At 36.5% G+C, this 22,983-nt stretch overlaps 1 protein-coding gene across 6 annotated transcripts in view; it reads right to left on the reverse strand.

The window, feature by feature from the left end:
• CAMSAP2 (calmodulin regulated spectrin associated protein family member 2) overlaps positions 1–22,983 on the reverse strand; it is a 150,557-nt gene that overhangs the window by 126,079 nt on the left and 1,495 nt on the right. The gene's annotated exons all lie outside the window — the stretch shown is intronic.

A 22,983-nucleotide genomic window follows, 5' to 3' on the forward strand; every position in this document is an offset into this window, starting at 1 on the left:
TAAACAAAATTATGAGGAGTAGACAGATTTTACTTATATTTTATTAGCAAAGCATTTCATTCTTTCCAATTGATCTTATGGAAAAGATGGAAAGATATGCATTAGATGACAAGAGGATGAGATGGATTTGATTCCAAACAACAGCCATTAATGGTTCAATGTCTACTTAGCAGATCTCCAGAAGGGAGTTCCAAGAATCTGTACCTGACCCTTTACAATCAATAATTTGGATGAAGAAATAGATGGCATGCTTATCAAATTTGTAGATGACCCAAAGATGAGAGGAGACAGTTAACATGCTGAATGACAGAATCAGGATTCAGAAAGGTCTTAGAAAAATAGAACACTGGAATGAATCAAATAAGACGAAATCTAATAAGGAGAAATGCAATGAAGGTTCAAAAAAACACAATTTCACGATTAACGAAAGTGATGGAAGCATTGCTAAAAAGCAGTTCATCTGAAAAAGAAAAGGAAGTTTTAGGAGACTGCTAACTTTAGATGAATCAGTGTGACATGGCAATCAAGGAAATGAATCCAATTTTAGGATACATTAATAAGACTGTGTCCAAAGACTAGGGAAGTATTCTTCCCTAGTCTGAGCATGTCTAGAATATTATCCTCAATTCTACACATAACATTTTAAGAAGGTGACCTGTAGGACAGAAAGGGGGCAAACCAAACCATGCCACCTACAATCTGACCATTATCCTCAACCTCTTCATCACTGTCCTGTTGTACTTGGACATTAGGATCACCCTAGGCTCTGAGAGGTAAATTTTTGCTGTATCTTGACCAGAAATCAGACCTACACATCACTTCCCAGGCCATTCCCAAAGTTGTTTTATGTATTAGCTTCCCGTCCCGTCCCGTTCCCCCCCCCCATTAGAAGATAAGCACCTTGAGGGCAAGGATTGTCTTGCTTTCTTCTTGTATTTATATCTCAGTGCTTAGATTAGTTCTTAATATTATGAAAATAATATGCCACATCCATCTCAATCAAAAACAGGCTTTCCTTTTTCTCTGTAAAATGTCCCATTTACAAAAGTCAGATGACAAAAAAACCTAAAAATCAGTGGTAATTACAAATAAAATTGAGGGCATAATTAATAAACTAAGAATATGTTTGCACTACCATAATTTTAAGGAAAAGTAGTAAATAGGAAAACAAACTTTTAATTACTGTGATTTGACTTTCTAAATGATTTCTACTGCATTTCTGTATAGTATATAAAACCTTTGTTTTTTCCTTTCCAGTAATCCTCACTGGAGATCCTTAGAGAGATACTGAAACCCAACAAAAACTAGGTCAGGAGCCAGTAACCATCTAAATTAATTTTGCTGGCTCTAAAACCAAAATACCTAAGTAGGTGAAAATTGGAGCTGGAAGCAAAAGTACAACAAAAGAAAAAATTTTCCACAGCCTGCCAAACAAGTGATACAGGCATAAAAGAGGTATTAAGGAAATTTTTATTATGAGCAATATTTTAGTATATTCGAAGTGCTGAAAAAATGGTTTATATATCCAATATAACAAACAAACAAAAAAAAAACACCCCGCTCTGTTGATACCTAGTATGTCAAAAAGCAAAAACAAAAAAACTAATCTTTTGAAAGTATACAACAGTAATCAACAGTACAAAGGGATAACAGATTCAGATGCTGGACAGATTTAAATCCTTTCAGAATCCATCTAAAAGATTCTGGAAGGAAGCAGAGTTCTTTAGATGGTTCCTTCCAACTAAATGGAATATGAAGAAACTTTAAAAGTCTAGCACAAATCCTTTGTTTTACAGATGACTAAATAGATCCAGAGTGTTGAAGCAACTTGCTCAAATTCAAACAGGTAATAAGGAACAGTGTCAAGATGTGGATCCAGATCCTCTAACTTCAAATCTGGCTACTCTTTCAACTCTATACATAACTGGTTAATATAAAAGGTTATATAAGACTGAATCAATCCTGCTACTTATCTCAATTTTACTGAATGATACACCACCGAGGAAACACTAAAACCTTGGAAAGGTAAGCAGAAAATGAGTAGTACCTATATATGAGGCCACTAAAAGGAACTTATCTTTAGCCTACATGATATCTCATGCGGTGCATTCATGCGTTTAACATATTAAATCGACTTGGTAACTCATACTGCCCGGGGCCTGCAATAAAGAAAACTGTACAGAAGGATGTTCGGTCAGATCCAGGTTATGAGCTAAGTACCTAGTGCTAATAACAGTAATAGCTAACATTTATCCTGTGCTTACTACATGCCACAAACTGGGCTAAGTGCTTCACAATTATCATCTCATTTGATCCTCACAAAGCCACTGGGAGGTAGGTCCTATTATTATCTCCCTTTTACAACGGAGGAAAACTGAGTGACTTGATTAGGGTCATCCAGCTAGTAAGCATCAGGCTATATTCGAACTCAGGTCTCCCTGACTACAAGTCTAGCATTCTCTCCAATGTGCAAATCTGAGCCCATGACTAACAAACTACATACACAAAATTATTGTATGTATAATGATTTTATGATGAATTAATAGTTTCAGTAACTTTTAATGTGAAGTAGCACATACTATGTATTTATCCCTTCTTCACTTAGAGATTATTGGGGAAAGAATTCGATTGTTGAATCTTATATAATACTTTGAATAACTCCTCCTTCATGATTTTTTAACCTATGTGTCACGTTACTGCTTTACAAAATATTCCAAGATAAAAAGAGGTTAGTCAGAAACTCTTAATAATAAGATATCTATCTATACGTATATGAGTGTGTATGACTGCGTGTGTGTATGTACATATATATATAAATATAACCCAAAACGTGATCTTCACAGGATCACAAATTTTGAGCTAGAAGGGGTCTCAGCAACCACTTGATTCAATCCCCTAATTTCTCAGATGTTGAAAACTGAGAACCAGAGAGATTAAGGAAATTACCTGCCCAAGGTTACACACTTTAAATAGCAGAACCAGGATTTCAATCCACTTCCTCTGACTCTGAATCCAGCACTCCTCCTTTCATTACACCAAACTGCTTCTTAAGATGACATTCATTACCAAATAATAGCTATAAATCATTTTAATTTTTCAGTGCCAAGTACTGGAAAATAAGCAAAACTGTTAGAAAAATTACCGAAATAAATTGGCAGATAAAATTGTCCTTGGGGCTGTGTAAGTGCTGTTTTATATTTACTGCATAAGTAAGATGCTACTACCGAAGTACACTGTACACATATATGTGTGAAGCACACATGTCTGTGAAGTACACATAAAATGCCAACAAAAATATCTTCAAGGCCTATAACCATGAAGAAATCTAAACTACAAAAGAAAATTTGAAGAAAAATTACATTAAAAGTGGAAATATTTTAAGAGACAGAAAAGACAACTGTTGTTTTAAAAGTAAATTCTAAAACAATATAAAGTTCATAATATATATGCATTACAGAATATAACTTTGAATGGGTCAGCAATCTCTTTAAAATGGAATGTCATCAACGTCATTAACTTCCAGTCAGATGACAGAGTAAATGGAAGCAGAACAGCAGTTTCCATATATATATGTATATATATGTGTGTGTGTATATATATATGTATATATATATATACATATATATATACACACACACATACATATATATATACATACACATACACACACTAAAAAACAAAAAAAGGATAAACAAAAGAACACCAGACTGAATAGTGATGAGGGAATAAAGAAGCTACAATGAGCACCTTCATCCAAGAGTGCACAGAGAAACAAAAACCCACTGCTTCCCAGTGCTGAGCCCTCTATTCTCTTTCACTGCAAATAGAAAAATGAATTAACAAAAATGATGACAATAAGATAACATACTGAAACTGAAAGGCCGTCCTGAGGGGAAAACGTCTACTTTCAACACTTTTATCAATAAAAAACAAAACAAACCAAACCAAGTACGGTATCTAAAGGAACATCTAGAAAGCCAACAAATGTTAAAGCCCCAACTAAACAACAAAACAGAAATGCTGAATATCAAAGATACTAACAAACAACAATAATAACAGCTATCAGACACACAGACAGCGCTCTAAGGTTTGCAAAACTCTTTACAAATATTAACTCATTTGATCCTCACGATAATCCAGAGACCTAAGTTCTATTTTTATCCTAATTTTATAGATGAGGAAACTAAAGCAAACAGGAGTTAAGTTACTTGTCCAGGCTCACACTGCTGACAAGCGTATGAAGCTATAGGCCCAGTGCTCTTTCCACTGCACCATCTAGTTGTCTCTAGACCAATAACAAACTACAACAAGGATTTCTACTTAAAAAAAAAACAACACTGAGAAGCGTGGGAATAAATGGATCTTTCTTTAATATGGTCAACAATAACTATCCAAAACCAGAAGCCAGAATTATACATAACAGAAAAGCATGAGAAGTCTTTCCAATAAAATAAGGATTTGGAAAAGATTTCCATTATCATCATTATTAGTGTCATGTTAGAAAAGCTAGCTACAAAGAAAAAAGAAAAGCTAGCTACAAAGAAAAAAAGAAATCAAGAAAATATATATAGGCAAAGAAAAAACAAAATTACCCTTTTTTTTTTACAGATGATACGATGATCTAAATAGAGAAACCCAGGGAAACAAATGAAAAATTGAAACAATAACTTCAACAAAATATCAGGATATAAAATAAAGCTACCACACAAACCATCAATCATTCTGCATTTTACCAAAAAACTCAGGAAAAAAAAAGGAAAATCTTTCAAAATAACTACAGAATGTATAAAATATAGGAGTCAAATCAATAAGAAACACACAGGAAGCATATGAATGCAACTACAAAACAAAAAGAAAATACATGGAAATATGTGAAGAAATATTAATTGCCAGTAATAGAATATTTCAATATAATATAAAATACAGTACTGGCTTTAAAAAACTGTTTTAATTATTCAGGGCCATACCAACCAACCTACCAAAGGATTACTTTAGAGAACTAGGAAAAATAACAAAATTCATCTGGAAAACAATGTGTCTTGAAATAATTTTTTTTTAAGTGGGAAGGAAGCAGGACTGTCAATACCAGATCTCAAATTATACCACTACACTTCAAGGCAATAATCTTCAAAACTACCTGAAGCTAGTTAAAAAACAAGAGTCAATCAATGGAAGAGATTAGGCACACAACACGCCAAAAAAAATGAACATAGCAGCATAGTGTTCAACAACACCAGTTACTAAAACTACTGGAAGGAAGGACCCATAATTTCACCAAAACAGTTGAGAAAACCAGCAATTAAGAAACAAAGGCAACTTTGGAGAGAATAGTTTCAGATTGTAAAGGGTTGAGGAATAAATGAGCAGAGAAGTGAAGGCAAAGGGCATGGAAATGTTTTTCAAAAAGTTTGGGCAAGAAAGGTAGAAAATAAGATAATAATTCAAGGGGGTGAAGGTCTAGGAAAAGTGGGAAAGAGATAAGGGAAACATGTTTGAAAACAGTAGGCAAGGAAATAATAAGGAAAGATTGAAAATTAAGAGTTAGAGGATAGGCGATATTGGTCTTGTTCCAAATTGTTCTCCGGAATGGTTGGACCACTTCACAACTCCATCAACAATGCATTAGTGGATCTTTTTTTTCCCCATCCAGAAGGGATATGTTAGTGTGGAATAAAAGGATTGCCTTACAATGCAGTGAAAACCCAGTTGAAGCTGCACAGCATAAATTATAACACAGCAAGTACGGATGATGGTGAGATTTCCCTCAGCTGGTTCAGCAGCATTCTGAGTAGGGGACAATGTGAACAGCACAAATAATTCGGGTATAAGGTTGGCAAGAGGTTAAGTGATGACTGGGAAAGGTAAGGAGATAGTGAAGGATTCTAGAGTCTGAGGGCAATGTGGAAGTGAACTGGTTAACTCTAGGGTGAAAAATGAAAGACAAAATGAAGTCAATTTTGGCGGGGCTGAACACAGTACTGCCTGAGATGTGAAGTAGTCTAACCATTCTGGATATCAAATGATATACTATGAAGGAGAAGTGATTACGCTGTTCACAGAAGAAGCCTTTATTAAGCACTTGCTATGTGCCAGACGCTGTGCTAAGTGCTTTACAAATATTATCTTGTTTTATTTTCACAATAACCTGGGAAGTAGGTGCGATAGTGTTATAGCGGAGGAAAATGAGTCAGACAATGGTTAAGTGACTTGTTCAGGATCATAAAGCTAGTAAGTATCTGAATCTAGATTTGAACTCAGGACCCAGTACTCCAATATGTCACCCAGCTACTACTACTTGATACATACCCCCAGAAGGCCAAAGACAGAAAAAGTCCAACATATACCAGATTTTATCATAGCAGCACCCAATGACAGGAAAGAATTGCTAACAAAACACTTGCTCATCGATTGCAGAATAGCCAAATAACCTGTGGCATGTGAGTATACTGGAATATCATGCAGTAAGAAATAATAAATAGGAGGAATTCAAAGAAACATAGGAAGACATGTACATATTACTTCAGAACAAAATATTCACAACCAGTCTAACAATATACACAACAATTTAATGAAAAGGTCTTCAAAACCAAGTAAACAATGAGTAATTGAAAAACCAATAATAGTTTCAGAGAACAGGTAATGAAAAATACTTTCCAGTAGAAGGTCAGCTTCTTAAAAGTAATAACTGTTTCATCTTTTGTCTTTGTATCCCTATCACCTAGCTCAGTACCGGACACACAGTACATGCTTAATAAATGCTTCCTGATTTATTTCCTCATTTCAGCAGGGCAGAGTATTGTATACACTGTCAGACCAGTTCACTGTATTCAATATTTTGATCCAATTATTTTTCTTTCCTATAAGAGAAAGTTTAGCTGAGGAGAGCACAGAAAAGGTATGAAGCACACATTTCCTGAAATGAGTGATAATGTAAAAATAAAACATTTTTTCAAAAATAAATGCAAACTACCAACAACCACATAAAAAAATTATCTAAGTCCCTGAGAGAAATTAATTAAACAATTCTTATGTTTCACCTCATTCTCAGTAAATTGGCAAAAATAATAAAAGGTTAATAATGAGGGGCCATGAGAAGAAAGACACAGTAATACACCAATTCATAAAGCTATGAATTTGTCCACCTGTTCTGGAAAACAATTTAAAACTAGACTATCTATACTCTGACCCAGTAATACCATTACTGAGCCTAACCTACCAAACATACCAAAGACAGAGGAAAAGGTCTCATGTATTACCAAATATTTATTGCAGAGCTATCATAGCAGCGAAAGGCTAGAAACGAAGTGTGTGGCCATAAACTGGGGAATGGCTGAACAAAAACACAGGGTGTGGATCCAGTGGAACACTGTACAATGAGAAACAACACAGATCAAGGAACTTCAGGAAGATGTCAAAATTAAACTGAGTAGAACTGACAGCAATAACCATAATAACATAAAAGGAAAATAAAACAGGTGCTACAATGACCAATCTTAGCTCCAGAGGCTTAAGAATCAAACATCCCTCCCCCATCTTCAAAGCAGAAGAAAGGTGGCAAACTGCAGGAAAAAAATATGGCATATGCTATCACTCATTTAATTCACCAATAAATTTTGTTTAACTGTATTTTGGTATAAGGAAGGAATGGAGAATTATAATTGGGAAATGACAACAATGTAAAAAGGAGCATTTTTTAAAGAAAAAAAGCCTCTTCATCATTTTTAAAGATAATTTTTTTTTAAAAAGGCTTAGTAACTAGAAGTTGCTTTTCAAAGCTCACACAAAGACCTTGGAGTTTGTATCTATGAAGTCTTTCCAAAAAAAGCAGTTTCCTCTGTTAAATGTTTCAATATTCTCATGTGAAAGGGGCAGGGGGAGGGAGAGAGTGGGAAAGACAGAATCCTCCTGAAAAAGAAATGTGAATAAAGGCTTAAAGGCACCTTAAAAATTATTTAGCCCAACCACTTTATTTTACAAACAAGCAGATTGCAGTCTAGAGGTCAAGTAGCCTGCATCATGTAGAAAAGTCAGGATTCAAACTACAAAGAAGTAAAAAATTTACAGGAATTTGGAATACCTCTTACATTATCCTTTTTATTTTCCTCTAATTTAGCTACAATGATAAAAAATATTTTTAAAAACTTTGCAAAATGGGAATGATAATTATCTCAGAAAAATCCAGACATATATATATGAAGGTGAAAATCATTTTAGTGTCTATAAAAACTAAATATAAAATGCATATAATTTATGTAGTTTGTATTTATAAAAAGAGAGGAAAACAGTATGTTATATCATAATGAGTGCTGAACTTGGAGTCAGGAAAAACCTGAATTCAAATCCTGGCTCTGATACTTATGATCTATGTGACCATAGGCAAGGTTTTCCATTTCTCTCAGCTGCAGTTTTCTTAACTGTAAAACAGAGATAATATTAGATATTACATGCTTATAGGGCTTTTGGGGAAAAAATATTGTTAGCATTAATGACCCTAGAAACATGAGTTATTAATTATTAATCTATCCTGGTTCTCTTCCTACTTGTCTGACCATTCTCGTTAGCTAGATCTTCTTCCAAGTCACAACTAATAGTGACTGTCTTCCAGGACTCTGACCTGAGGCCCTGTTTTCTTCTCCCCCTTGGTGATTTCATCTGTTCTTCTGGACTCAATTATCATCTTTATGTTGATGATTCTCAGGTCTACTTATCTGGTCTCAATCTCTAGACTCCCATTCTCCATCTACCTACCGGACATCTGAAACTGAAAGTTCCATATACTTCTTAAACTCAACATGTCCAAAACGGAAGTCATTTTCTTTCCCCTCAAAGCTTCCACATTTGACATTTCCTATTACTGTGGAGGGCACCACCATTTTCCCAGTCATCCAAGAATTCATCCTTGACTCCTCACTCCATCCCCCTCCAAATCTGATCTGTTGGTTTTACCTTCATAACATCTCTTGTGTATGCCCCATTTTCTCTCCTGACACTGATGTCAATGTGGGGCAGGCCCTTATCACCTCAAAGCTAGACTACTGCCAAAAGCCTGCTGCTTGGTCTCCCTGCTCAAGTCTCTCCCTACTCTATGCCACCCATCATTCAGCTATCAAAGTAATCTTCCTAAAATGTAGGTTTAACCATGTCACTCCTCTATTCAAAAAACTCCAGTGGTTCCCTATCCCTTCCAGAATCAAACACAAAATCTCCATTTGGCACTCAAAACCCTTCAAAATCTCGCCCATTTCTAATCTTCTTATACCTTACCCTATGTACAGTGTGTACCCCCATGCACACCCCAATGACATTGTCCTTCCTGTGAATCCTCAAACATTCCATCACCTGACTCCCAGCATTATCACAGGCTGTCCTCCATACCTGGAACTGTCTGCTCCTGGTTTTCCTCAATCCACAGATAAAATCCTGCCATACAAGAAGGCTTTCCTCTTAATGCTAGTGCTTTCCCTCTACTGATTATCTCCAATTTATCCCGTAAATAAATAATTTATACAAAGTTATTTTCATGTTGTCTCCCTAGAGAAACTGTGAGCTCTCTGACAACAGTGACTGTTTTTTCGTCTTTCTTTTTATCTCCAGTGTTTAGGACAGTTCCTGGCACATAGTATATGCTAAATAAATGCTTGCTGACTGACTTAAGACTTTTCACTTCACAATCTCAAAATGCTAAAGTTGGTAAGGATAGATATTTTATTTCAATACAAAGACAATGTGAAGAACAGATTGCTTAAGGGACTTCTCCAGGGGAGGAAGGGATATAAAAGGGCTGAAAAGAAACAGAATAAATGGTACTATCAGTCATGTAATTCAAAATGACATCACAAGAGTAAGGCTGTTTTAAAACACACAAAGATGAAACAGTAGTAAACAAGTATGAAAAATTGCTAATCACAATTAAACATCAAGTTTAATCACTACTGAATCTGTGGCACTGTAACTAAAATATATTAATTAAAAATAATTATTTGTTTTGTCTACTAAACATCAATAACCCATTTACCGATAAAGACCTACCTATAGAATCTTGACAAAGCATAAAGCAGGATACTATACATAACATTTAAGAAAATCAGAACAGACCCATCCCCAAAAATTAAGTGTTAAATTTAAATTCCTATAGAAAATTTCCAAATATGAATATCCTTACCAAAGAAAAAGCACCTATCCTCCTAAAATTTTTAAGGACTAGATAGTTAAGAACTTTCAGATTCAAGTTTTCTTTGCCATCACTTCATAATTGTTATTTATAGTACTTGACACTGCTGATCCCTCCCTCTCCTTCCTCCCCACTTCTCCCATCCTAAGTACTCTATAATCTTTAGATTTTCAGGACCCTTCTCTCTTAGTTCTTCTCCCATTTGCCTGGCTATCACTCAATATTTTCCATTGGATCTTCATCCATTATCCTATACTCTTATCTATGAGTGCATCCCAAAGCTCTATCCAGGTTCCCTCTGTTCTCTCTCTATAGTCAATATACCCTTTCTCAGTCCACTAAGCTGCCATGAATTAAATTAGCTCTACAAAGATGACTCCTCCCAGACATGTAGTGATATAGATATAGATATAAATATAGATACAGATACAGATCTAGCCTCCCAACACTAATTGCCTACAGGACATTTGAAACTGCATGTACCATAGGTACCTCAAACTCAACATATTCAAACAAAAACTTTATAACCTTTCCACCCAAACCTACCCCTCCTCCAAATTTCCCTATTTCAATTGAGGGCATCACCAACCTTCCAGTCACAAAGGTTCACTACCTCAGAGTTATCTACAACTCCTCAATTACCTTTATCCACACATCCTAATCAGATGACAAATCTTTTTGGTTCTACCTCCACAACATCTCTCACATCCATTGCCTTCTCTCCAAACCCACCCTAGTTCAGTCTTCCAGACCAATGTAGTAGTCTAATAGATTTTCTTGTCTTAACTCTCCCACCTCTAATCCGTCCCCTATATATATACCAAAATGATTTTTCCTAAAGCATAGATCTGATCATGTCATCCCTTTGTCAAACTCCAAGAGCTTCCTATTATCTGTAGTATCAAATAATACAAAGTACTCTGTTTAGCATTTAAAGCCTTTTACAACCTAACTCCAACTTGCTTCATTTAATAATCAGTAAGTATTTATTAAATACTTGATAGGTAACAGATAGGTACCACACACTGTACCATGCACCAAACATACAAAGATGTAAGTGAAACACAATCCCTCTCTCTGCAAGAGGAAGAAAATCTAGCTGTGTATGTTTATATCTAAAAATGTATGTATGTATGTATATTCAAAATAGATATAAGATCATCTGAGAAAAAAGAGCATTAAATAGCTGGAGGATCAAGCTTCAAGTAGAAACTGGCATTTGAGTTTAGCTCCGATGAAGCTCTATGGATTCTAGGAGTCAGAGGTGAGGAAAGAGCACATTTCTGACATAGGGACTAGTCAGTGCAAAGGCAGAGATAGGAGGAGACTAAAAGTTATGTGTAAAGAACAGCAAGACAACTTAATTGCCTTGAACTCAATGTGTAAGGGGCAGTCATTTATAATAAGGCTGGAAAGGCAGAAGGAAGCTAAGCTATGAGGGATTTAAATATCTAGACAAAGGTGTTTATATCTGATGCTACAAGTTATGATGAAGCTAGTCAAGTTTACTGAGTGAAGGAACAGTATGTAATGATCTGTGTTGAAGGAAAATCACCATGGCAGCTATGGCTTTACTGCTATTCTTTTACACACAGCATTCCATCTTTTGCTCTGTGTCTTTAAACTGGCTGTGCCCTTTTCCTAGAATCAACTCTTTTCTCACCTCCACCACAAACAATAGTAGGTATTTGCCTTCAAAGTTCAACTCAAACACTACATTCTTAAGGATACCTTTCCAATATCCTCCCAAGCTACTGGTACCCTGTCCACTAAATTTCACTACATACTTTGTACTCTCATGTGTACAAGTTATCTTCTGGAATAAAATGCTCCTTAAGAATCCTTAAGGGACTGTTGCATTTTCACAGTTGCACTCCCTTAACCTAACCAAGTATCTTAGCACACAGTAGGTACTTAATAAAAGCTTGTTGACTGACAGGATTAAAATCTGGAAGGGATGCCATTCTTCATTCCATTTTTTTAAGCCTCAGGCACTATATTATACAACTGTAATAAAATCATAAACTACAGCAAAATCATTTCTTTGTTTAATGGTGGAGAGCAAGTAAAATTCTTTGAGCAGGAAATAGAAGCAAAACTCCTTACTTAGCTCAAGCAACCACAAAAACTATCTTTTCTGCTTTAATTCCCACTACTTCCATATATCTATGTAGAGATATAGAAAGATCATATACTTATCACATAAACAGGTGAATTACCTTATCCAAATGTTCTACCAATCCTGGACTATTCTATCAATGCATCTTGCATTTTCCTGCCTTGCTTTCATCATGTCATTACCTCTACCTGGCATAGCCTTCACCAACCACTGATGCAGTCTAAGTATCTGTTCTATGTCTTCCTGAAGGCCCACCAATATTGAACCTTCCTCTTTAATGCTGATCAAAGAAGACCTCTAGGAGACTTGGTCCCCATTCATAACATATACTGCTCAGCAACACAGTTTATCCATGCATTATTTAGTAAACCATAAACTTTTGGCAGACGGGGAGCCTGTTATAACTATTTCTGAATTTCCCATATTATCTTTGCTTTGCAATACTTTACAGACATTCAAAAACTACTGTAGTACAAAAGAGAGACATCTACTTCTTTGGCTTCCTGATTACACTAGCCAAACAAGTGCTTTAAATAATCACTGAAAAAATAGCATTCAATAACAAATGACTAGCAAGATATGGTTTCTGAAAAACCTGAAAAAACCTACATGAAATGAAGCAGAGTGAAGTGAGTAGAACCAGGAAAATATGGTTAACAGCAATATCATATGATAAGATGACTTAGCTCTTCTCAGCAATACAATACTCAAAAGACAATCCCAAAGAGATCATGATGAACAATGCTATCTGCCTCCACAGAAAAGAACTGATGGAGTCTGAATACAGACCAAAGCATACTAGTTTTCACTTTTCTTTTTTTTGTTTGAGTTTTCTTCCAAAAAATTACTAATATGGAAATGTTTTTACATGATTGCACATATTTAACCTATATCAGACTACCTACCATCTCAGGGAAGGGAGAGAGAAGAGAGTATTAAAAATCACATTTTTTTGTTTTATTTCTAAAATTGATTTTGGACATAAATTGAATTTGGACATCAAAATGTTTTTTAAAACAAATGCTAAAATCTGTTTTTACATGTAACTGAGGAAAATATGCTTTAAAATAGCACTTAAACATGTAACCTATACGGCATTGCTTGCTTTCTCAATCAGGAGAGGGAGTGAGGATGGAGGAAGGGAGAGAATTTGGAACTCAAAGTTTTAAAACTCAATGTTAAGGGGCGGAGCCAAGATGGCAGATTAGAAACACACAAATACGCTAGCTCCGAACCCACAGCCCATGAAATATCTGTAGAAAAGAGCTGCCAATAAATTCAGGAGCAGAGAAGCCACAGAAGCGGAGCGGACGTGATTTCTGTTCCAGAGAGCCTGAAAACCTCTCACAAAAGGTTCGGGAGGGCCCTGCATTGACCGCCCAGCGCCGAGAGGAGCAGATCCGAGCAGGCTTCAGGGACAGAATCTCCAGCAGCCACATGGGTCCCTCCACCCACAGGTGACAAGGGTCGGTGAGAGGCTCTCTTCGGCGGGTTGAGAGGGGAGTGGGGAGCCCCCATGACTCAGGCCCCCTCGGGAGGCACCAACGGAGGTGGGAGCAGACTGGGGCTCCCCAAGCAGGCAGGAGCCTGGATCCATTGTTGAAGATCTCTGCATAAACCCCCTGAGGGAACTGAGCCAATAAGGCAGCCCTGCCCCCACCCGGGCAGCTGAACTTGATCTCACACTGAATAGCAGCCCTGCCTCCGCCAAAAGCCCTGAGGCTGGGAAGCAGCATTTGAGTCTCAGACCCCAAGTGCTGGCTGGGAGGATCTGGAGGCGAGGTGGGGGTGAGGAGAATATTCAGAGCTCAAGTCACTGGCTGGGAAAATGCCCAGAAAAGGGAAAAAAAACAAGACTATAGAGGGTTACTTTCTTGGTGAACAGGTTTCTCCTCCCCTCTTTTCTGATGAGGAAGAGCGGTGCTCACCATCAGGGAAAGACACGGAAGTCAGGGCTTCTGCATCCCAGCCCACTCAATGGGCTCAGACCATGGAAAAGCTCAAAAAGGGCTCAGAAAATTTTGAAAATTATGTTAGAGGACTGGAGGAAAAACTGGAAAGAGCAATCAAAGACATGCAAGCAAAGTATGAACAGCAGATCAGCACCCTGCTAAAGGAGACCCAAAAAAATGCTTAAGAAAATAACACCCTGAAAAATAGGCTAACTCAATTGGCAAAGGAGGTTCAAGAAGCCAATGAGGAGAAGAATGCTTTCAAAAGCAGAATTAGCCAAATGGAAAAGGAGATTCAAAAGCTCACTGAAGAAAATAGTTCTTTCAAAATTAGAATGGAACAGATGGAGGCTAAGGACTTTATGAGAAACCAAGAAATCACAAAACAAAACCAAAAGAATGAAAAAATGGAAGATAATGTGAAATATCTCATTGGAAAAACAACTGACCTGGAAAATAGATCCAGGAGAGACAATTTAAAAATTATGGGACTACCTGAAAGCCAGGATCAAAAAAAGAGCCTAGACATCATCTTTCATGAAATTATCAAGGAAAACTGCCCTAATATTCTAGAACCAGAGGGCAAAATAAATATTGAAAGAATCCACCGATCACCACCTGAAAAAGATCCAAAAAGAGAAACTCCTAGGAATATTGCGGCCAAATTCCAGAGTTCCCAGGTCAAGGAGAAAATATTGCAAGCAGCTAGAAAGAAACAATTCAAGTATTGTGGAAATACAATCAGGATAACACAAGATCTAGCAGCTTCTACATTAAGGGATCGAAGGGCATGGAATAGGATATTCTAGAAGTCAAAGGAACCAGGACTAAAACCAAGAATCACCTACCCAGCAAAACTGAGTATAATATTTCAGGGGAAAAATTGGTCTTTCAATGAAATAGAGGACTTTCAAGCATTCTTGATGAAAAGACCAGAGCTAAAAAGAAAATCTGACTTTCAAACACAAGAATGAAGAGAAGCATGAAAAGGTAAACAGCAAAGAGAAGTCATAAAGGACTTATAAAAGTTGAACTGTTTACATTCCTACATGGAAAGACAATATTAGTAACTCTTGAAACTATTCAGCATCTGGGTACAGGGTGGGATAACACACACACACATAGAGACAGAGTACACTGAGTGAATTGAATAGGATGGGATCATATCTTAAAAAAAAAAAAAATGAAATCAAGCAGTGAGAGAGAAATATATGGGAGGAGAAAGGGAGAAATGGAATGGGGCAAATTATCTCTCATAAAAGAGGCAAGCAAAAGACTTTTTTAGTTTGGGGAAAAAGAGGGGAGGTGAGAGAAAAACATGAAGTTTACTCTCATCCCATTCCACTAAAGGAAGGAATAAAATGCACACTCATTTTGGTATGAAAACCTATCTTACAATACAGGAAAGTGGGGGATAAGGGGATAAACAGGGTGGGGGGGACGATGGAAGGGAGGGCATGGGAAGGATCAAAAGAGAGAATAGAAGTAATTGGGGGCAGGATAGGATGGAGGGAAATATAGTTAGTCTTATACAACATGACTATTATGGAAGTCATTTGCAAAACTATACAGATGTGGCCTATATTGAATTGCTTGCCTCCCAAAGGGAGGGGGTGGGGAGGGAGGGAGGAAAAGAAGTTGGAACTCAAAGTTTTAGGAACAACTGTCAAGTACTGTTCTTGCCTCTAGGAAATAAGAAATACAGGTAAAGGGGTATAGAAAGTTATTTGGCCCAACAGGACAGAGGAGAGGATGGAGACAAGGGCAGAGAGGAATGATGGAGGAGAGAGCAGATGGGGGCAATTGGAATGCTCGGTGTTTTGGGGTGGGGGGAGGGGACAAGGGGGAAGAAAATTTGGAGCCCAAAATTCTGTGAAAATGAATGTTAAAAGTTAAATTTAAAAAATAAATAAATAAATAAAAATAAAAAGGCCAAGTGGAAAAAAAAACAACTCAATGTTAAAAATTGTTTTTACATGAAACTGGGAGAAAATAAAATACTAAATTTTTAAAAAGCATTTAACACTTCAAAAAGGTCCTCAAAATAACTAAAATAATCTAAAGAATAAACTAACAATTGAGCATCTATTTTTCTCATAATTTTCATGTAATTTACGTCTCAAGCTTCCTGATAACATTGTTATCTAACTTATTTTTCATTTATATTTTCAAATTTGTCTCTCTGACCTCAAATAGAGGACTCAAGGATTGGGTAAGGCATAGTAGAGTTTTTGTTTTTAGGTCTGCAAGTAACAAAATTTATTTCCAGAGAAAAGATTTATTTAAAAATTAAAACAATTTAATCTTCATAACTTGATAGTATTTCTGTACTATTATTTTACTAATATTTTCATATTAATTACCTCCCTCTCAAGTACTGCTCAAATATTCTTCATGGCATGGAGCCAAACTCTTCACTCTTAAAGACCAACCAACAAAGAAAGAAAACCTACTTCACTTATTCCAGGTAGTGATTCAGATTTTTTTCAAGAATTGATGAGGATGAAACAATCTCTAGTAACTAATATGAACTGAAATTCTTTAGTTATGGCAGCAAAACACAGTAGAAAGAGCAAGGAATTTGGACTCAGAGGACCTGATTTCAATTCTGGCTCTACTATATAACTATTTATATGACCTTGTGCATGGAACTTAACCTTAACCTCTCTCATACTCAGCTCCACATCTGTAAAATGGGGGAAAGATTAAGAGTAGATTTAGATGGCTTCTGAAAATTCTTGCAGCTCTAAATCCTTCAAGATCAAAATCTATGATCACATACAAACTTTGTCCAGCATCTAAGGCCCAATTTAGCTAAGTCTGTCTATGAGATAATTTTTTTGGCTGGAGCACTTATACAGGAATTCACACACTAATGAAATGAATACCCATATTAAGTAAAATATTTTGAAGTATTAAAAATCACTTATTTTTTGTTTTATTTCCAAAACTGATTTTTTAGATCATTCCATTTCTGATGTTTACCCATGCAGTTCATTAATTAAGTTCAAAGAACTTATTAGGTACCTACTATCTTTCCAGAACTATGCTAGACACTGAGGATACAACAATAAAAATGAAACAATCTCTTTCCAAAAGACTTTACGTTCTACCAGGGTAAATACAACATAGATACAGATAAATAAATACAATGTGTTTAGGGAGGGGAGAACCAGCCAAGTGGGGATCCCATATGAGAGCTACGGCGTCCAAAACATGGAAGTGAGGAGAGAAACAATTTCAGGAATGGTTCTGAATTCCAAGGGAGAGCCTGGCCACAAGCACAAAGATTAAAAATGTCATGTACAGGAAATATTAAGTAGACCTATAACAGCTTACAAAAATTATCAGCTTACAAAAATAAGGTGTTGCCAGCCTGAGGTTTTTAAATACCTAACAAAGGAATCTGTATTTTATTTTAAAGGCAGAAAGTCATTGAAGATTATTGAGCCGGGGATGTCATGACCAGGACTGTTCTCTAATAATATTTAGGAGAAAGCCTGGGTTGGTGGAAAGAATACTAGTTCTGGAATAAGACGCCTGCTGTTCAAATCCCACTTCAGATAATTATGACCTATGTGACCTTAAACAACTACCAATAGTCTCAGTTTCTTCATCTGTAAAAGGCAAATGTTGAACCAGAAGGTTAGCAAGGTTTCTGAAGTTCTTTCCCATTCTACATCTATGATCCTACAATCACTTTGGTATCTGTGTGAAAAATGGAGGAAAGGTGCACAGAGATCTACTAGGAACCTATAGTAATAATCTACCTACTAGAAGATGATGGCCTAGATTAGTAGCCTAGTGACAAATGAGGAAGGAATGGGTGTGAATGAGGACAGATGGAAGAGATTACAGAGGCAGAACCAATGAGACCTGTCAACTGACTGCATTATGAAGAGAGAAGGGGAGAGGGAGAGAAAAGTCCTAGCTGGTAAACCTAAGAGGAAAACAAGTTTTCATGAAGTAACTGTCCATTTTATATTATGCCAAAACTGGAAAAGGGTAACAACCACTAAAATTCTACCACATCTGAAAACGTTACTCTTTATTTTCAAAGAAGGCATTTAGCATAAACCACATGTCAAGGTCAAATTGATTTTATCAAAGAAATGTTAACAACTGGAAAAATGCCTTTAAAATGTTAATGGGCACGGAATCTTTCCAAATTCACAACCTCCCCCACCCCCAACCCCAATACAGTTAACCACACTACTACTCTTTTCTCCTACAGGTTTTCATGGCACTGCCCTCTCCTACTTCTACAATCTAACTCTTCCTTCTCAGTCGATTTTGCAGGTTCATTCTTCAAACACAGTCCTCTGACTGCAGGTGTTCCCCAAGGCTCTGTTTCCAGGCCCCTTGATTTTCTCTGTACACATGCTCTCAGAATCCTCATCAGTTCCTTTGGTTTCAAATGATCTCTATGCTGATAACTCACAGACCCTCTAAGTGCAGCCACAGTATCTCTTCAGAGATGTCCACATTGCCAAATTGTCTACTGGACATTTCAAACCAGTTTCAAACTGTATGTATAACACAGAATTCATCTTTTTCCCCAAACCAATCATCTTCCAAACTTCCCTATTTCTGCTGAAGGAGCCACAATACTTTCAATCTCCCAAATTCATAACCTTGGCATTACATCCCCCTTCATCCCATACACCTAATCAGTTGCCAGATCTTGCTATTTCCACATCTTTAAAAGCCAATCTCTTCTCTCTACTCAAGACAGGTGCCACCTTACTTCAGGCCCTCATATCTGGTCTTTCAACACTCTAACCCATCCTCCACATAGCTGTCAAAGTGATTCTCCTTAAGTACAGATTGGACTATGTCATTCCTCTACTCAACTAACCTGTGGTTCCCTACTCCTTTTAGGATAAAATATAAAATCCTGTGTTGGATTTCTAAAGCCATACACCACCTGGCCCCCACCTGCATTTCTAGCCATTATGTCTCTTCCCATAGCCTACAAGCCATCCAAACTGGCCTTCTCACCATTTATCACATGCACCCCCTCTCACAGATTCCATGCTTTTGCACTAGTTGTCCTCCACTCTTCTCTCACCTCTGTATCAAAGAATCCCTGGCTTTAAGATGCAGCTCTTCTACATGAGGCCTTTTCCTGATCCATCCACCTGGTAGTTCCCATAGTGCCCTCCCTCCTTAACTACTTTATATTTAACTAACCTGAGTTTCATTTGTATTTATTCAGTATGTATTTAAATATGTAAATGTTATCCCCACTAATACACTGTAAGGTCCTTATAAAACATTGAAGGCAGTGTGGTACAATGAAAAGTATGCTGGATTTGGAGTCTGAGGACTTGCTTATGCTTCCTGTGAAACTTTGGGCAAGTCACTTAAAACTCTGTGGGTCTCAGTTACTTCATCTGCAAAATGAGAGTGTTAGGCTATAGCCTCTAAAGTTCCTTCCAATTCTATGGTCTTTTTCTTTTTCTCAAAAACCTTCCCAGCTTACTAGGAAGGACCTGCCAAAACATAAAGAAATAAAGGTTTACTGTTTCCCTGCTCCATGAGCTTCTACCTTATAAAGGAAGGAAAAGGGAATTATTTGCAATGTTAATAAAATAAGGAAAGATGAGGTGAAAACAAAATGTACGTTTTTCTGCCAATGCTTGTGATTTCATTAGTGTGCAGAACTGCAGTAACAATTACTTCCCTTATCCTGTCTCTATAATTTCTAGTCTCAGAAAGTTGTCTGGTTGTCTTAGGCACTGAGAGGTTTAAATGACATTTCCAAGATTAAGAAACTGAAATTGAACCCAGGTCTTGCTGTGTCTGAAGGCAGCTCTCCTCCCTCTACCACTCTTAAAGCAGAAGGTCCCCACTGCTAACCTACAGAATCTCTAGAGAGGATTAATGCAGCTAATCTCCAGCATGAATAGTATTTTGTACATTCTGAGAACAAGACCAAAGTCAGTGACTGCCTATGCTCACCCAAATCTCTTTAGTTCCAGTTAATATCTTCTCTCTCCTCAAGGGTCAAAACTAAGTTAGAAAAGTTCTGCTGATGCCAAGTTTTTTCCCCAACACTCATTGACAATAATTACTCTTACTTATCCAGACACAGTAAGTTCAAGTGGTTCGTTGGTGCCTCTCAGACCTAAGCCATTTTCTACTTACTAGAGCTAGGCCCTTCAAATCCAAGGAAAAATTTTTAAGTTTCAACTTCAAATAATGGTCTAAACAGGATGAGAGTTTTTGGAAGCAGCTTGTATTTACATAGCTAATTTTTAAGCTTCATGATGTTGTTGGGGCATGTGGTCTGAACATTATTTTTCCTTTTTTACAGATAGGAAACAGACTGAGCAAGTTTAAGTGCCTAGCCAAGCTCACACAGCTAAATGTCAGTGGCAGGACTTAAACCCAAGTTGTCTAACTCTATACCCGGTGTTCTTTCCACTACTCCACATTGTTTCCCAGAAACAAAAGAAAAAAATTTCTCTATCCATTCTGAATGCTTTATTTTCTCCTCAAACTCAGGATATGTTCTCAGCAAAATAACTTCATATTTCTGTAGTTTTACAGCTTACAAAGCACTTTGTTCAAAATAACCCCATAGGAGGGGTAGTATAAAGATTACTATCCCCATTTTATAGATGAAATTAAGGCTTTGCCATCATCACACAGTAGTACTGTGGGAAGCAGATCCCAGTCTCCTACTTTTAAGTCTAGCAATTCAAATGAAACAAGACCATCATTTTAAAGCCTTTTTAAGGCTTAAGATCATTTTTTAAAAGACTTAAATAATTTTTTTAAAGTCTTCTTAAAGAGGACAAAATATTTTAAGACTGTTGTTTTAAAGTGCTGAGTGGCCCATCTGAAAATAACTCCCTTTAACAAAGTCTGTGAAAGAGTGAAAGAGCACTGGTTTTGAAGCCAAGTTCTACATCTGATGCTTAGCACCTGAAGTCACCCGTGTGACTCAGAACAAATGACTTAACTGCCCAGGGCCTTAGCCCCTTCATCTGTAGAATAAGGAGACTGAACTAGACAGCAGAGGTTCCCTTCTAGATCTGATCCTAATTTCGTAAGGATTTAAATTGGACTGTAATTAAAATATAACAAGTGCCAACACACATTTTTTCCCTTTCATCTCTGGATACTTTTGTAGAAATTCAACACCATTTCATTCCAAACATAAATTTCATCTTGCACATAAGGTCACACAAGGTCTCTCGATGGTCTCGTTTGTTTTTCTTTGCTACTATATAGAGTTCAATGTGAGGAGGCAAAAGCTACCAATAAAACCTATTTTTAAAAAAAGGAAAAAACCCAATATATTGTTGCATAAGTCAATAAAAATATGACTGCTTATATTGCTCTTACTTCTACCATCCAATTTGACACTGTAACTTAAGGTTTGCACATCTTTATTCATCACTTAGAAAACTACTGAGTAAATTTGACTAGGAAGGAGTACATGTTAATTTGGGGTCCAAAATCCCAGCTATACATATCATGCTTTGCTATTTTAAACAGCAAAACTAAAGGGCAAGTACTAACTCCAAAAGGCACATTAAAGCATAAGTTTTATTTTAAGCCAACTTTAATGAAATGATGTTTCAGAGATATATTTTTTCTACTTATATATTTCAAAAAATATAATTAGTACTGTTCAAAACCAATATTAAAATGAGTCAATTTCAAAAAATAGATAAAGCATTCTTCTAAGAACATTCATATACTTGAGTAATTAACCTAAATATACAGACTGAAAATCTTTACCTATAACCAGTTTAAGAAGTAAAATTTATGTAACTTCATCCCCCAAAAAAACCTTAACTATTGTAGAACCCTCAAAAATGAACACAGAGATTAGAATTATTTTAAATATTAAGTAACTTTTCATGAACTCATTAAAAATTCACAAACTAAGAAAAGTCATGAACTCTAAAAAGCTGTTACAACTTAACTTTAAATAGCACTTAAAGTTTTACTAAGTGCTTTCCAAGAACAAGCCCATAAGACTAGTTGTACAAGTATTACATCCCTTCTTTGGAAGAGGAACCTGAGGATCAAAATTGGTTGTCAAAGCCAGGATCCAACCCAGTTCCAACCCAGTTCCTCCTGATTATACACAAATCCATCACCCTTTCCACTGCTAAGCATATGAAATGTAAGCGAGCTCTTTAAACATTCTGTTACATGCACTCCAAATTGCAACAGTTGCAGAATTCTTAACTGGAGAATCTTGCCCACATATTTTGGAAAGATGGGATGAACTACGTTTAACAACAGCTGATCTTTACATAGCATTTAAAAGTGCTACAGACATTATCTCATTTGAGCCTGAAAACAATGCCACCAGGTAAGTTCTGCTGTCATTATTTATCCCCATTTTACAAAGGACATACACAGTACACTGTCAAATTCTGGCTCTGATACTACCTATATGACCTTGGGCAGGTACTTTTGCCTCACTTCAATGTCAAATGAGGGGGTTAAATGAATAACCTCCAAGAATCATTCATCTCTAAATCTATGATCCTCCTATAACTTGTCCATGTTGCCATAACTAACAAATTTCAGAACCCAGGTCTGTAGTAGGGTGCTGATAAGTCCAGCACTCTACTCACTGACTATACTGTTTCCATACCATCCAAAAAATGCACCTTGGAGTTCAATAGACACTTTCATAAATGTTTATAAATCAACTAAAAACATTTGAAGAGTGGGGAGTTTGCATTACTGCTAGAGAATGAAAAGGTCAT

The sequence above is a fragment of the Notamacropus eugenii genome, chromosome 2, assembly GCF_028372415.1.
Source record: "Notamacropus eugenii isolate mMacEug1 chromosome 2, mMacEug1.pri_v2, whole genome shotgun sequence".
Taxonomy (NCBI): domain Eukaryota; kingdom Metazoa; phylum Chordata; class Mammalia; order Diprotodontia; family Macropodidae; genus Notamacropus; species Notamacropus eugenii.